The sequence below is a fragment of the Rhinopithecus roxellana genome, chromosome 7, assembly GCF_007565055.1.
Source record: "Rhinopithecus roxellana isolate Shanxi Qingling chromosome 7, ASM756505v1, whole genome shotgun sequence".
In the NCBI taxonomy this organism is placed as follows: Eukaryota; Metazoa; Chordata; class Mammalia; order Primates; family Cercopithecidae; genus Rhinopithecus; species Rhinopithecus roxellana.
In genome coordinates, this window is record NC_044555.1 from 149626389 (window position 1) to 149644695 (window position 18307).

At 40.6% G+C, this 18307-nt stretch overlaps 1 pseudogene; it reads right to left on the reverse strand.

The window, feature by feature from the left end:
* Positions 1–16426: 16426 nt before the first annotated feature.
* LOC104670094 lies at positions 16427–17645 on the reverse strand (annotated as a pseudogene).
* Between the last annotated feature and the right edge of the window lie 662 nt (positions 17646–18307).

Consider the following 18307-nt stretch of genomic DNA (forward strand, 5'->3'; position numbering starts at 1 on the left):
TAAAGGGGATATCACAACTGACCCCACAGAAATACAAACTACCATCAGAGAATACTATAAACGCCTCTACGCAAATCAACTAGAAAATCTAGAAGAAATGGATAAATTCCTGGACACTTACACTCTCCCAAGGCTAAACCAGGAAGAAGTTGAATCCCTGAATAGACCAATAGCAGGCTCTGAAATTGAGGCAACAATTAATAGCCTACCCACCAAAAAAAGTCCAGGACCAGATGGATTCACAGCTGAATTCTACCAGAGGTACAAGGAGGAGCTGGTACCATTCCTTCTGAAACTATTCCAATCAATAGAAAAAGAGGGAATCCTCCCTAACTCATTTTATGAGGCCAACATCATCCTGATACCAAAGCCTGGCAGAGACACATCAAAAAAAGAGAATTTTAGACCAATATCCCTGATGAACATTGATGCAAAAATTCTCAATAAAATACTGGCAAACCGGATTCAGCAGCACATAAAAAGCTTATCCACCATGATCAAGTGGGCTTCATCCCTGGGATGCAAGGCTGGTTCAACATTCGCAAATCAATAAACGTAATCCAGCATATAAACAGAACCAAAGACAAGAACCACATGATTGTCTCAATAGATGCAGAAAAGGCTTTTGACAAAATTCAACAGCCCTTCATGCTAAAAACGCTCAATAAATTCGGTATTGATGGAACGTACCTCAAAATAATAAGAGCTATTTATGACAATCCCAGAGCTAATATCATACTGAATGGGCAAAAACTGGAAAAATTCCCTTTGAAAACTGGCACAAGACAGGGATGCCCTCTCTCACCACTCCTATTCAACATAGTGGTGGAAGTTCTGGCTAGGGCAATCAGGCAAGAGAAAGAAATCAAGGGTATCCAGTTAGGAAAAGAAGAAGTCAAATTGTCCCTGTTTGCAGATGACATGATTGTATATTTAGAAAACCCCATCGTCTCAGCCCAAAATCTCCTTAAGCTGATAAGCAACTTCAGCAAAGTCTCAGGATACAAAATTAATGTGCAAAAATCACAAGCATTCTTATACACCAGTAACAGACAAGCAGAGAGCCAAATCAGGAATGAACTTCCATTCACAATTGCTTCAAAGAGAATAAAATACCTAGGAATCCAGCTTACAAGGGATGTAAAGGACCTCTTCAAGGAGAACTACAAACCACTGCTCAGTGAAATCAAAGAGGACACAAACAAATGGAAGAACATACCATGCTCATGGATAGGAAGAATCAATATCGTGAAAATGGCCATACTCCCCAAGGTTATTTATAGATTCAATGCCATCCCCATCAAGCTACCAATGAGTTTCTTCACAGAATTGGAAAAAACTGCTTTAAAGTTCATATGGAACCAAAAAAGAACCCGCATTGCCAAGACAATCCTAAGTCAAAAGGACAAAGCTGGAGGCGTCACGCTACCTGACTTCAAACTATACTACAAGGCTACAGTAACCAAAACAGCATGGTACTGGTACCAAAACAGAGATATAAATCAATGGAACAGAACAGAGTCCTCAGAAATCATACCACACATCTACAGCCATCTGATCTTTGACAAACCTGAGAGAAACAAGAAATGGGGAAAGGATTCCCTATTTAATAAATGGTGCTGGGAAAATTGGCTAGCCATAAGTAGAAAGCTGAAACTGGATCCTTTCCTTACCCCTTATACGAAGATTAATTCAAGATGGATTAGAGACTTAAATGTTAGACCTAATACCATAAAAACCCTAGAAGAAATCTAGGTAGTACCATTCAGGACATAGGCATGGGCAAGGACTTCATGTCTAAAACACCAAAAGCAACGGCAGCAAAAGCAAAAATTGACAAATGGGATCTAATTAAACTAAAGAGCTTTTGCACAGCAAAAGAAACTACCATCAGAGTGAACAGGCAACCTACAGAATGGGAGAAAATTTTTGCAACCTACTCATCTGACAAAGGGCTAATATCCAGAATCTACAAAGAACTCAAACAAATATACAAGAAAAAAACAAACAACCCCATCAAAAAGTGGGCAAAGAATATGAACAGACATTTCTCAAAAGAAGATATTCATACAGCCAACAGACACATGAAAAAATGCTCATCATCACTCGCCATCAGAGAAATGCAAATCAAAACCACAATGAGATACCATCTCACACCAGTTAGAATGGCAATCATTAAGAAGTCAGGAAACAACAGGTGTTGGAGAGGATGTGGAGAAATAGGAACACTTTTACACTGTTGGTGGGATTGTAAACTAGTTCAACCATTATGGAAAACAGTATGGCAATTCCTCAAGGATCTAGAACTAGATGTACCATATGACCCAGCCATCCCACTACTGGGTAGATACCCAAAGGATTATAAATTATTCTACTACAAAGACACATGTACACGTATGTTTATTGCGGCACTATTCACAATAGCAAAGACTTGGAATCAACCCAAATGTCCATCTGTGACAGACTGGATTAAGAAAATGTGGCACATATACACCATGGAATACTATGCAGCCATAAAAAAGGATGAGTTTGCGTCCTTTGTAGGGACATGGATGCAGCTGGAAACCATCATTCTTAGCAAACTATCACAAGAAGAGAAAACCAAACACCGCATGTTCTCACTCATAGGTGGGAACTGAACAATGAGATCACTTGGACTCGGGAAGGGGAACATCACGCACTGGGGCCTATCATGGGGAGGGGGGAGGGGGGAGGAGGGAGGGCTTGCATTGGGGAGTTATACAAGATATAAATGATGAATTGATGGGTGCTGATGAGTTGATGGGTGCAGCACACCAACATGGCATAAGTATACATATGTAACAAACCTGCACGTTATGCACATGTACCCTAGAAGTTAAAGTATAATAATAATAAAAAATATATATATATATATTGTGAAAAAAAAATAAGTAAGTAAGTAAATAAACAAATAAATAAATAATAAAAAAAAAAAGAAAAGAAAAAAGGGGATAAATTAATAAATAATGACCACCAGCTGGTAGGAAGGATCAGAATCAATCATCCTACCATATCATCCATTAAAAAATATATATTTTTTAACTTTTCCTCTTCACATAAATATGAAATTGAAGGGTTTAGAGGCTCTCAAATGGATACTACTCATAAAAGCAATTTTAATGATTTAACATAGAAATTATGGTAGAGGCCGGGCACGGTGGCTCAAGCCTGTAATCCCAGCACTTTGGGAGGCCGAGACGGGTGGATCACGAGGTCAGGAGATCGAGACCATCCTGGCTAACACTGTGAAACCCCGTCTCTACTAAAAAATACAAAAAACTAGCCGGGCGAGGTGGCAGTCGCCTGTAGTCCCAGCTACTCGGGAGGCTGAGGCAGGAGAATGGCGTGAACCCGGGAGGCGGAGCTTGCAGTGAGCTAAGATTGCGCCACTGCACTCCAGCCTGGGAGACAGAGCGAGACTGCGTCTCAAAAAAAAAAAAAAAAAAAAAAACAAGAAATTATGGTAGGTGGGGGAGAGGCCAAGATGGCCCCCAGGAAAGAGCTGTGATAGAAAGCTCCCACCAAGAAGAAAAAACAGTGAATAAATTTTGCACTGGCAACTGAGGTATCCAGTTTCTCTCATTGGGACAGACTAGCCAGTTGGCACAACCCATGGAGAGCAAGGAAAAACAGGGCGAAGCAATGGCCCAACTGGGAGTCACATGGGACAAAGGGAGCTCCCACCCCCAGCCAAAAAGGTAGTGAGTGATTGTGTTAACTCACCCTTGAAATCACGCTTTATCCATGGATCTGTGCAGCCTGCAGATCAGGAGACAACCCTTGTGAGCCCATGCCACCAGGGCCTTGAGTCCCACGTACAGAGCCGTGCAGATTCTCTGCAGCCACTCAGCTGGAAACTGCCTACGACTACCAAGTTTCTGGAGGAAGGGGTGGCCATCATCATTGCAGATGCCTGCTATCTAACACAACTGAGCTCCTGGAGGGAGGGGTGGCAGCCATCACCTCAGCTCCAGTCTGCTGTTTTTCTTCTGCCAGTGCTGGGGAGACTGTGTGGTTTGGAATCAGGAGGAATTCCCCACAGTGCAGCACAGCAGCTATGGCTGATTGTGGCCAGACTGCCTCTTTATGCTGGACCTTGACTCATCCCTCCTCACTGGGTGGGGCCTTCTTTGGGAATCTCAGAAACTCCAGCCAGGGGTTTACAGACAGAACTCTAATCTCCTTGGGACAGAGCTCCTGGGGGGAGGGGTGGTCATGGTCTCATGGATCAGTGGATTTAGTCTTTACTCCTGTTTGCACTGAAGAATCCAGACAGTCCAGATAAGTGGGATTCCCCCCAGTGCAGTGCACCCCCTCAGCAAAGGGGCAGCCATAGTACTTCATTAAGTGGGCCCCTGATCCTGTGCCTCCTGACTGTGTCAGAACCCCAGCAGGGGTTGCCAGACACCTTACATAGGAGCATCCCTGCAGGCATCAGGTTGATGCCCCTCTGGGACGGAGCTCCCAGAGGAAGGAACAGGCAGCCATCTTTGTTGTTCTGCAGCCTCTACTAGTGATCCTTCCAGGTGTGGATGGGACCCAGGCAAATAGAGTCTGGAGTGGACCCCCAGAAAACCACAGCAGCCCAACGGAAAAGGGGCCTGACTGTTAAAAGAAAGACAAATGAACAGAAAGCAACAACAGCAACAGCATCAAAAAAGAAGTCCCCACAAAAACTCCATCCAGAGGTCAGCAGCCTCAAAGATTGAAGCTACATAAATTCATGAAGATAAGAAAGAATCACTGAAAAAATGCTGAAAACTCAAAAAGAGTGCCTCCTCTCCTGCAAATGATTGCAACACCTCTCCAGCAAGGCTATAGAACTGGGCTGAGGCTGAGATAGATGAATTGACAGAACAGGCTTCAGAAGGTGGGTAATAACAAATTTTGCTGAGCTAAAAAAGCATGTTCTAATCCAATGCAAAGAAGCTAAAAACCATGATAAAACATTACAGGAGCTGTTACCCAGAATAACAAGTTTAGAGAGGAAAATAAATGACCTACTGAAGATGAAAAACACAACATGAGAACTTCACAATGCAACCACAAGTATGAATAACTGAATAGACCCAGCAGAAGAAAGAATTTCAGAGCCAGGAGACTATTGCTGAAAGAAGACAGGCAGCAAGATTAGAAGATAAAGAATCAAAAGGAATAAACTAAACTTTCAGGAACTATGGGATTATGTAAAATAAACAAACAACAACAACAAAAAAAATTATGACTGATTGGGGGTACCTGAAAGAGACAGGGAGAATAGAACCAAGTTAGAAAACATATTTTAGGATATCATCCAGGAGAACTTCCTCAACCTAGCAAGACAGGCCAACATTCCAATTTTTCAGGAAATCCAGAGAATCCCAGTAAGATACTTCATAAAAAGATCAACCCTAAGGCACTTAATCATCAGATTCTCCAAAGTCGAAATGAAGAAAAACATGTTAAGGGCAGCCAGAAAGAAAGGCCAGGTCATGTACAAAAGGAAGCCCATCAGACTAACAGAAGACTTTTCAGTGGAAACCCTACAAGCCAGAAGAGTTTGGGGACCAATATTCAACACTCTTAAAGAAAAGAATTTTCGGGGGGGGAAGCAAGATGGCCGAATAGGAACAGCTCCAGTCTCCAACTCCCAGCGTGAGCGACACAGAAGACCGGTGATTTCTGCATTTTCAACTGAGATACTGGGGTCATCTCACTAGGGAGTGCCGGATAATCGGTGCTGGTCAGCTGCTGCAGCCTAACCAGCGAGAGCTGAAGCAGGGCGAGGCATCGGCTCACCTGGGAAGCGCAAGGGGGAAGGGAATCCCTTTTCCTAGCCAGGGGAACTGAGACACACAACACCTGGAAAATCGGGTAACTCCCACCCCAATACCGTGCTTTAAGCAAACGGGCACACCAGAAGAATATATCCCTCACCTGGCCGGGAGGGTCCACGCCCACGGAGCCTCCCTCATTGCTAACACAGCAGTCTGCGGCGATCTAACCGCAAGGAAGCAGCGAGGCTGGGGGAGGGGCGCCCGCCATTGCTGAGGCTTAAGTAGGTAAACAAAGCCGCTGGGAAGCTCGAACTGGGTGGAGCTCACAGCAGCTCAAGGAAACCTGCCTGTCTCGATAGACTCCACCTCTGGGGGCAAGGCACAGCTAAAAAAACAACAGGGGAAGCAGCAGAGGCCTGAACAGACGTGAACCACTCTGTCTGACAGCTTTGAAGAGAGCAGTGGATCTCCCAACACGGAGGTTGAGATCTGAGAACGGACAGACTGCCTGCTCAAGTGGGTCACTGACCCCTGAGTAGCCTAACTGGGAGACATCCCCCACTAGGGGCGGTCTGACACCCCACACCTCACAGGGTGGAGTACACCCCTGAGAGGAAGCTTCCAAAGTAAGAATCAGACAGGTACACTCGCTGTTCAGCAATATTCTATCTTCTGCAACCTCTGCTGCTGATACCCAGGCAAACAGGGTCTGGAGTGGACCTCAGGCAATCTCCAACAGACATACAGCTGAGGGTCCTGACTGTCAGAAGGAAAACTATCAAACAGGAAGGACACCTATACCAAAACCCCATCAGTACGTCACCATCATCAAAGACCAGAGACAGATAAAACCACAAAGATGGGGAAAAAGCAGGGCAGAAAAGCTGGAAATTCAAAAAATAAGAGCGCATGTCCCCCTGCAAAGGAGCGCAGCCCATCGCCAGCAAGAGATCGAAGCTGGTCAGAGAATGACTTTGACGAGATGAGAGAAGAAGGCTTCAGTCCATCAAACTTCTCAGAGCTAAAGGAGGAATTACGTACCCAGCACAAAGAAACGAAAAATCTTGAAAAAAGAGTGGAAGAATTGACAGCTAGACTAATTAATGCAGAGAAGGTCATAAACGAAATGACAGAGATGAAAACCATGACAGGAAAAATACGTGACAAATGCACAAGCTTCAGTAACCGACTCGATCAACTGGAAGAAAGAGTATCAGCGATTGAGGATCAAATGAATGAAATGAAGCAAGAAGAGAAACCAAAAGAAAAAAGAAGAAAAAGAAATGCACAAAGCCTGCAAGAAGTATGCAATTATGTAAAAAGACCAAATCTACGTCTGATTGGGGTGCCTGAAAGTGAGGGGGAAAATGGAACCAAGTTGGAAAACACTCTTCAGGATATCATCCAGGAGAACTTCCCCAACCTAGTAGGGCAGGCCAACATTCAAATTCAGGAAATACAGAGAACGCCACAAAGATACTCCTCCAGAAGAGCAACTCCAAGACACATAATTGCCAGATTCACCAAAGTTGAAATGAAGGAAAAAATCTTTAGGACAGCCTGAGAGAAAGGTCGGGTTACCCACAAAGGGAAGCCCATCAGACTAACAGCAGACCTCTCGGCAGAAACTCTACAAGCCAGAAGAGAGTGGGGGCGAATATTCAACGTTCTTAAAGAAAAGAATTTTAAACCCAGAATTTCATATCCAGCAAAACTAAGTTTCATCAGTGGAGGAGAAATAAAATCTTTTACAGATAAGCAAATGCTTAGAGATTTTGTCACCACCAGGCCTGCCTTACAAGAGACCCTGAAGGAAGCCCTAAACATGGAAAGGAACAACCGCTACCAGCCATTGCAAAAACATGCCAAAATGTAAAGACCATCGAGGCTAGGAAGAAACTGCATCAACTAACGAGGAAAATAACCAGTTAATATCATAATGGCAGGATCAAGTTCACACATAACAATATTAACCTTAAATGTCAATGGGCTAAATGCTCCAATTAAAAGACACAGACTGGCAAACTGGATAAAGAGTCAAGACCCATCAGTCTGCTGTATTCAGGAGACCCATCTCACATGCAGAGACATACATAGGCTCAAAATAAAGGGATGGAGGAAGATCTACCAAGCAAAGGGAGAATAAAAAAAAGTAGGGGTTGCAATCCTAGTCTCTGATAAAACAGACTTTAAACCATCAAAGATCAAAAGAGACAAAGAAGGCCATTACATAATGGTAAAGGGATCAATTCAACAGGAAGAGCTAACTATCCTAAATATATATGCACCCAATACAGGAGCACCCAGATTCATAAAGCAAGTCCTTAGAGACTTACAAAGAGACTTAGACTCCCATACAATAATAATGGGAGACTTCAACACTCCGCTGTCAACATTAGACAGATCAACGAGACAGAAAGTTAACAAGGATATCCAGGAATTGAACTCATCTCTGCACCAAGCAGACCTAATAGACATCTATAGAACTCTCCACCCCAAATCAACAGAATATACATTCTTCTCAGCACCACATCGCACTTATTCCAAAATTGACCACATAATTGGAAGTAAAGCACTCCTCAGCAAATGTAAAAGAACAGAAATTATAACAAACTGTCTCTCAGACCACAGTGCAATCAAACTAGAACTCAGGACTAAGAAACTCAATCAAAACCGCTCAACTACATGGAAACTGAACAACCTGCTCCTGAACGACTACTGGGTACATAACGAAATGAAGGCAGAAATAAAGATGTTCTTTGAAACCAATGAGAACAAAGATACAACATACCAGAATCTCTGGGACACATTTAAAGCAGTGTGTACAGGGAAATTTATAGTACTAAATGCCTACAAGAGAAAGCTGGAAAGATCTAAAATTGACACTCTAACATCACAATTAAAAGATCTGGAGAAGCAAGAGCAAACACATTCAAAAGCTAGCAGAAGGCAAGAAATAACTAAGATCAGAGCAGAACTGAAGGAGATAGAGACACAAAAATCCTTCCAAAAAATCAATGAATCCAGGAGTTGGTTTTCTGAAAAGATCAACAAAATTGACAGACCGCTAGCAAGACTAATAAAGAAGAAAAGAGAGAGGAATCAAATAGATGCAATAAAAAATGATAAAGGGGATATCACCACCGACCCCACAGAAATACAAACTACCATCAGAGAACACTATAAACACCTCTACGCAAATCAACTAGAAAATCTAGAAGAAATGGATAATTTCCTGGACACTTACACTCTCCCAAGACTAAACCAGGAAGAAGTTGAAGCCCTGAATAGACCAATAGCAGGCTATGAAATTGAGGCAACAATTAACAGCCTACCAACCAAAAAAAGTCCAGGACCAGATGGATTCACAGCTGAATTCTACCAGAGGTACAAGGAGGAGCTGGTACCATTCCTTCTGAAACTATTCCAATCAATAGAAAAAGAGGGAATCCTCCCTAACTCATTTTAGGAGGCCAACATCATCCTGATACCAAAGCCTGGCAGAGACACAACAAAAAAAGAGAATTTTAGACCAATATCCCTGATGAACATCGATGCAAAAATTCTCAATAAAATACTGGCAAACCGGATTCAGCAGCACATCAAAAAGCTTATCCACCATGATCAAGTGGGCTTCATCCCTGGGATGCAAGACTGGTTCAACATTCGCAAATCAATAAACGTAATCCAGCATATGAACAGAACCAAAGTCAAGAACCACATGATTATCTCAATAGATGAAGGAAAGGCATTTGACAAAATTCAACAGCCCTTCATGCTAAAAATGCTCAATAAATTCGGTATTGATGGAACGTACCTCAAAATAATAAGAGCTATTTATGACAAACCCAGAGCTAATATCATACTGAATGGGCAAAAACTGGAAAAATTCCCTTTGAAAACTGGCACAAGACAGGGATGCCCTCTCTCACCACTCCTATTCAACATAGTGTTGGAAGTTCTGGCTAGGGCAATCAGGCAAGAGAAAGAAATCAAGGGTATCCAGTTAGGAAAGAAGAAGTCAAATTGTCCCTGTTTGCAGATGACATGATTGTATATTTTGAAAACCCCATCATCTCAGCCCAAAATCTCCTTAAGCTGATAAGCAACTTCAGCAAAGTCTCAGGATACAAAATTAATGTGCAAAAATCACAAGCATTCTTATACACCAGTAACAGACAAACAGAGAGCCAAATCAGGAATGAACTTCCCTTCACAATTGCTTCAAAGAGAATAAAATACCTAGGAATCCAACTCACAAGGGATGTAAAGGACCTCTTCAAGGAGAACTACAAACCACTGCTCAGTGAAATCAAAGAGGACACAAACAAATGGAAGAACATACCATGCTCATGGATAGGAAGAATCAATATCGTGAAAATGGCCATACTGCCCAAGGTTATTTATAGATTCAATGCCATCCCCATCAAGCTACCAATGACTTTCTTCACAGAATTGGAAAAAACTGCTTTAAAGTTCATATGGAACCAAAAAAGAGCCTGCATTGCCAAGACAATCCTAAGTCAAAAGGACAAAGCTGGAGGCGTCACGCTACCTGACTTCAAACTATACTACAAGGCTACAGTAACCAAAACAGCATAGTACTGGTACCAAAACAGAGCTATAGACCAATGGAACAGAACAGAGTCCTCAGAAATAATACCACACATCTACAGCCATCTGATCTTTGACAAACCTGAGAGAAGCAAGAAATGGGGAAACGATTCCCTATTTAATAAATGGTGCTGGGAAAATTGGCTAGCCATAAGTAGAAAGCTGAAACTGGATCCTTTCCTTACTTCTTATATGAAGATTAATTCAAGATGGATTAGAGACTTAAATGTTAGACCTAATACCATAAAAACCCTAGAAGAAAATCTAGGTAGTACCATTCAGGACATAGGCATGGGCAAGGACTTCATGTCTAAAACACCAAAAGCAACGGCAGCAAAAGCAAAAATTGACAAATGGGATCTAATTAAACTAAAGAGCTTCTGCACAGCAAAGGAAACTACCATCAGGGTGAACAGGCAACCTACAGCATGGGAGAAAATTTTTGCAATCTACTCATCTGACAAAGGGCTAATATCCAGAATCTACAAAGAACTCAAACAAATATACAAGAAAAAAACAAACAACCCCATCAAAAAGTGGGGAAAGGATATGAACAGACATTTCTCAAAAGAAGACATTCATACAGCCCAAGACACATGAAAAAATGGTCATCATCACTCGCCATCAGAGAAGTGCAAATCAAAACCACAATGAGATACCATCTCACACCAGTTAGAATGGCAATCATTAAAAAATCAGGAAACAACAGGTGTTGGAGAGGATGTGGAGAAATAGGAATAGGAACACTTTTACACTGTTGGTGGGATTGTAAACTAGTTCAACCATTATGGAAAACAGTATGGCAATTCCTCAAGGATCTAGAACTAGATGTACCATATGACCCAGCCATCCCACTACTGGGTATATACCCAAAGGATTATAAATTATTCTACTACAAAGACACATGCACACGTATGTTCATTGCGGCACTATTCACAATAGCAAAGACTTGGAATCAACCCAAATGTCCATCTGTGACAGACTGGATTAAGAAAATGTGGCACATATACACCATGGAATATTATGCAGCTATAAAAAAGGATGAGTTTGCGTCCTTTGTAGGGACATGGATGCAGCTGGAAACCATCATTCTTAGCAAACTATCACAAGAACAGAAAACCAAACAACGCATGTTCTCACTCATAGGTGGGAACTGAACAATGAGATCACTTGGACTCGGGAAGGGGAACATCACACACTGGGGCCTATCATGGGGAGGGGGGAGGGGGGAGGGATTGCATCGGGGAGTTATACATGATATAAATGATGAATTGATGGGTGCTGATGTGTTGATGGGTGCAGCACACCAACATGGCACAAATATACATATGTAACAAACCTGCACGTTATGCACATGTACCCTAGAACTTAAAGTATAATAAAAATAAATAAAAAATAAAAAATAAAAAAAAAGAAGGTCCAGATTTAAAACTAAATATGAGAATTTAGTATATGACAACAGTAGCACTTCAAACCACTTAAAAATAGACTTAATAACAGGTGCTGGGACAACAGAGTAGCCATTTGGAAAAGGTAAATTTAGATCCATATCTTATATCATATGCAAGAATAATCTGCAAAAGGAGTGGAATTCTGGTGTAAAAAATAAAATCAAACAAGTACTGGAAAAATTAAAAAAAAAAAAAAAAGAAAAGAATTTTCATCCCAGGATTTCATATTCAGCCAAACTAAGCCTGTTAAGGGAAGGAGAAATAAGATCCTTTTCAGACAAGCAAATGCTGAGGAAATTCGTCACTCCTAGGCTTACCTTGCTAGAGCTCCTCAAGGAAACACTAAATATGGAAAGGAAAAAACATTACCAGCCACTTCAGAAACAAACCAAAGTACAAAGACCAATGACACTCTGAAGTAATGACATCAAGTCTGGAATAAAAAAAAAGCAGCTAGCATTATGATGACAGGATCAAATTCACACATAACAATAGTTACCTGAAATGTAAATTGGCTAAACGTGTCAGTTAAAAGACACAGAATGACAAGCTGGATAAAGAGACAAAACCCATCAGTGTACTGTATTCAAGAGACCCATCTCACATGCAAAAACACACATAGGCTCAAAATAAAGGAATGGAGGAAAATTTATCAAGCAAATGAAAAGCAGAAAATTGCAGGGGTTGCAATCCTAGTTTCTGACAAAACAGACTTTAAACCAACAAAGATCAAAACAGACAAAGAAGAGCATTACATAATGGTAAAGGGTTCCATTCAACAAGAAGACTTAACCATCCTAAATATATATGCACCCAATATGGGAGCACCCAGATTCATAAAATAAGTTCTTAGAGACCTACTAAGAGACTCAGACTCCCACACAATAATAGTGGGAGACTTTAACACCCCACTGTCAATATTAGACAGATCATCGAGACAGAAAATTAACAAGGACATTCAGGACTTGGACTCAGCTCTGAATCAAGTGGACCTGATAGATATCTACAGAATTCTTCACTGAAAAACCACAGAATATACATTCTTCTCAGTGCCACATGGCATTTACTCTAAAATCAATCACATAATTGGAAGTAAACACTCCTTGGCAAATGCAAATGAACTGAAATCAAAACAGTTTCTCAGACCACAGTACAATCAAATTAGAACTCAAGATTAAGAAACTCACTCAAAAACACAAAACTACATGGAAATTTAACAACCCACTCCTGAATGACTGCTGAGCAAATAACGAAATTAAGGCATAAATCAAGAAGTTCTTTGGAACCAATGAGCACAAAGAGACAATGTGACAGAATCTCTGACACTCACTCACCTAAGGCTGTGTTAAGAGGGAAATTTATAGCACTAAATGCCCACATTAAAAAGCTAGAAAGATCTCAAATTGACACCTAATATCACAACAAAAAGAACTAGAGAGCCAAGAGCAAACAAATCCCAAAGTTAGCAGAAGAATAGAAATCACCAAGATCAGACCAGAACTGAAGGATACAGAGAAAAAAACCAATGAACACAGGAGCTAGATTTTTGGAAAAAAATAAAATAGACCACTAGCTAAACTAATAAAGAAGAAAAGAGAGAAGAATCAAATAGAAACAATAAAAAATGATAAAGGGTATATAATCACTGATGCCACAGAAATACAAACAACCATCAGAGAATACTATGAACGCCTCTATGCAAATAAACTAAAAAATCCAGAAGAAATGGATAAATTCCTGGACACATACACCCTCCCTAGATTGAACAAGGAAGAAGTTGAATCCCTGAATAGACCAATAACAAGTTCTAAAATTTAGGCAGTAATAAATAGCCTACCAACCAAAAAAATCCCAGAACCAGACGGATTTACAGCTGAATTCTACCAGAGGTACAAAGAAGAGCTGGTACCACTTCTTCTGAAACTATTCCAAACAAATGAAAAGGAACAGACTCCTCTCTAACTCATTTTATGAGGCCAGCATCATCCTGAGACCAAAACCTATAAGAGATACAACAAAAAAAGAAAACTTCAGGCCAATATCCCTGATAAAATAAATGAAATAATCCTTAATAAAATACCAGCAGACCAAATCAAGCAGCACATCAAAAAGCTTATCCAACACAATCGAGTCAACTTCATCCCAAGGATACAAGGCTGGTTCAACATACGGAAATCAACCAACATAATTCAATATATAAACAGTACCAAAGACAAAAGCCACATGACTATCTCAAGAGATGCAGAAAAAGCATTCAATAAAATTTAATATCCCTTCCTGTTAAAAACTCTCAATAAACTAGGTATTGATGGAATATACCTCAAAATAATAAGAGCCATTTATGACATACTCACAGCCAGTATCATACTGAATGGGCAAAAGCTGGAAGCACTCCCCTTGAAAACCAGCACTAGACAAGGATGTCATCTCTCACCACTCCTATTCAACATAGTATTGGAAATTCTGGCCAGGGTAATCAGGCAAGAGAAAGAAAGAAAGGACATTCAAATAGGAAGAGAGAAAGTCAAATTGTCTCTGTTTGCAGATGACATAATCCTATATCTAGAAAACCCCATTGTCTCAACCCAAACGTTTCTTAAGGTGATAAGAAACTTCAGCAAAGTCTCAGGATACAAAACGAATGTGCAAAATTCACAAGCATTCCTATATGGCAATAATAGACAAACAGAGAGCCAAATCATGAATGAACTCCCATTCACAATTGCTACAAAGAGAACAACACAACTAGAAATATGCTAACAAGGGAAGTGAAGGACCTCTTCAATGAGAACTACAAACCACTGCTCAAGAAAATCAGAGATGACACAAACAAATGGAAAAACATTCCATGCTCATGGATAAAAAGTATCAATATTGTGAAAATGGTCATACTGCCCAAAGTAATTTATAGATTCAATGCTATTCCCATTAAACTATCATTGACATTCTTCACAGAATTAGAAAAACTACTTTAAAATTCATATGGAACCAAAGAAGAGCTCATATAGTCAAGACAGTCCTAAGCAAAAGAACAAAGCTGGAGGCATCACACCACCAGTCTTGAAAATATACTATAAGGTTGCAGTAACCAAAACAGCATGGTACTGGTACAAAAACAGACACATAGACCAAAGAAATGGAATAGAGATCTGAGAAACAAGACCGCACATCTACAACCATCTGATCTTTGACAAAGCTGACAAAAACAAGCAATGAAGAAAGAATTCCCACCATTAATAAATGGTGCTGGGAGAACTGGCTAGCCATATGCAGAAAATTGAAACTGGACCCCTTCCTTACACCTTATACAAAAATTAACTCAAGAGGGATTAAAGACTAAAATAACAAAAACCTTACAAAGCAAATCTAGGCAATACCATTCAGGACATAGGCACAGGCAAAGATTTCCTGATGAAAACATCAAAAGCAATTGCCACAAAAGCTAATATTGAAAAATAGGATCTAATTAAAGTAAAGAGCTTCTGCACACAAAATAACCTATCAACAGAGTAAACAGACAACCTAATACAATGGGAGAAAAATTTTGCAATATATCCATTTGACAAGGGGCTAATATCCAGAATCTGCAAGAAACTTAAACAAATTTACAAGACAAAAAAACAAACAACCCATTAAAAAGTGGGCAAAGAACATGAACACACATTTCTCAAGAGAAGACATTCATGAGGCCAACGAGCATGAAAAAAAGCTCCACATCACTGATCATTGCAGAAATGCAAATCAAAACCACAGTGAGATACCATCTCATGCCAGTCAGAATGATGATTATTAAAAAGTCAAGAAACAACAGATGCTCGTGAGGCTGAGGAGAAAGAGGAACACTTTTACACTACAGTAGGAAAGTAAATTAGTTCAACCATTGTGGAAGACAGTGTGGCAATTCCTCAAAGACCTAGAGGCAGAAATATCATTTGACCCAGCAATCCCATTACTGGGGATATACCCAAAGGAACACTACTCATTCTATTATAAAGATACATGCACATGTATGTTGATTTCAGCCCTATTCACAATACCAAAGACATGGAATCAACCCAAATGTCCATCAATGATAAACTGGATAAAGAAAATTTGGTACATATACACCATGGAATACTATGCCACCATAAAAACGAATGAGATCATACCCTTTACAGGAACATGCATGGAGTTCAAAGCCATTATTCTCTGCAAACTAAGGCACGAACAGAAAACCAAACACTACATGTTCTCACTTGTAAGTGGGAGCTGAAGAATGAGAAAACATGGACACAGGGAGGGGAACAACACACACTGGGGCTTGTGGAAGGGGAGGGGGAAGAAGAGCATCAGGAAAAATAGCTAATGAGTGCTAAGCTTAATATCTAGGTGATGGGTTGACAGGTGCAGCAAACCACCATGGCAAACGTTTACCTATGTAACAAACCTGCATGTCATGCACATGTATCCCAGGACTTAAAAAAAAAAAAAAAAAAAAAAAAAAAAACCTAAATTTAATTTTTAAAAAATATTGTAATGTGAGAACACAACATGGGAACTAATCAAAAAGACACCTTTCTATGCAAAATTTAGTTTGGATATATTTTAGCATTTTAAATAAACATTTTGCAACCAAGACCAAATATCAATCATCTCTTCAGGTTTTCTACTATGTACTAACATCAGATCTATGTGGGAACAAATGTTATTCTTGTTTGTCTCCTTCATATCAAATGTCCTGAAGCCTTTGTGTTTATCTGGAACAAGGCTAAGTTTTTGAAGGCACATTCCAGTATAAAAATCATCAATAGGTTAGAGATGGACCCAGTCAGTGATACGGTACAGCCTCAGAGCCAGGTGGCTGGACTAGAGGAATCCGCCCACTCCCTTGCATAGGGTGAGTAGAGGACAGAGTAAAGAACTTCTAGAATGTAGTATTTCAGCTTCGTATCCCCATGAGGTCCAGCATTGTGGATCACATCACCTACAAACAGATCTTTGGCTTTTTTTCTTAGATAAGCTATTCACGTAATCCAGTATGTGATGGGTGTTCACAAAAACATCATCTTCGTCTTTGAAAACAAACTAAGTGTCTGGGCAGGAAGTACTTACCCAGAGAGAAACAATACTTCTTTCAGAGACAAGTTGAAGAAAGTGCCTCTATAGCTCCACATAAAAACGTCTTGGTGCTTCTCATTCTCAAATTTCAACATATCAGAAAAGTCCGGGTGGTTGACCTCTGGGGGTATCTGGCCCAGCAAGAAAACTTACATCACCCTTTGGTTTCTCACGTTGCTTTCTGTGACCCAGGAATCCGGAATCACTTGCCTTCTGGCAAAATGCGGAGTGAGGTACATAATCACCATAAATAAGAAGTGCTTCTTTGCACACTTCTCTGGCTGATCTATAAGCAGTGAATCATTGCAGCATCTCAAATACATCAGAAAGTCTTCAAATCTGTCTGGGAAATTGTTAAAATCTGTAACCACTGACGTGACCCTCAAGTCAGGTTCACTGTAATTCATATGGCTTATACTGGAAAACCAGTACACTTCTCCACCTGGTTGGCCAATGTACTCAGGATGGGATTGTATCACTTGTTCAGCTTTTCTTGTTCTCTGTTCCAGTTTGCCTCCAGAGGTGTAGCAATCTTCCAAAGCTTCTCTTTGGGTATTATTATTAACCCACCTTACATTTATTATTATTATTATTATTATTATTATTATTGGCTACTGATTTTGGAGGCTTCCACAATCAAATAAACGAAGACATTTGCCATCATCAGGTTACCCAACAACTTTATTCTTCAACGTCCAACACTCATTTCTCATATCTTGTCCAAAACTAGTTCCAGCTCGGTGGGGCAGGTGCACAGGGCAGGGGCACGGGGCGGGGGTGGGAAATCGCTGCCATACCCATTTTTCCCACACTGCTCCATGCTGCTCAGCCCTGAGAAGGCCACAGCTCAGCCTCTATGGGCGGTCAGGCGGTGGTGACAGCTCTAGTTCACCTCGCCTTGCCTCCAGCACTCGCCACTGCAGCCGATGTGCCTCAGTCCGGGTTCCATCTTCAGCTCCTAGCACAGGTGGCACTGCCACCCTGGGGTGCCTCGCCCGGCCCCCTTACTTTTTCGTTTTTCTTTTTCTTTTAACTGTTTAAAATAAAGTTCTGGTTAACAACCCTACTAGGTACATTGGTACACGGAACAGACATTCTCTTCGAGAATGGGAACAACAACAACAATTCTTAGAAATGATAACTTTATGCCACGAGACACAAAAATTCCCCCAAGAAAGGTCTCAATCAATAGCCTAATCTTCCATCCTAAAAGCCTAGGAAAAGAAAAAATCCAGAGCAAGCACAAGGAAGAAAATAATAAACATTAGCATGTAAATAAATGGAACAGAGACTAAAAATAGATAAAATCAATGAAAACAAAGGTTATAGTTTTGGAAAGCTCAACAAAATTTACAAACATTTAGCTAC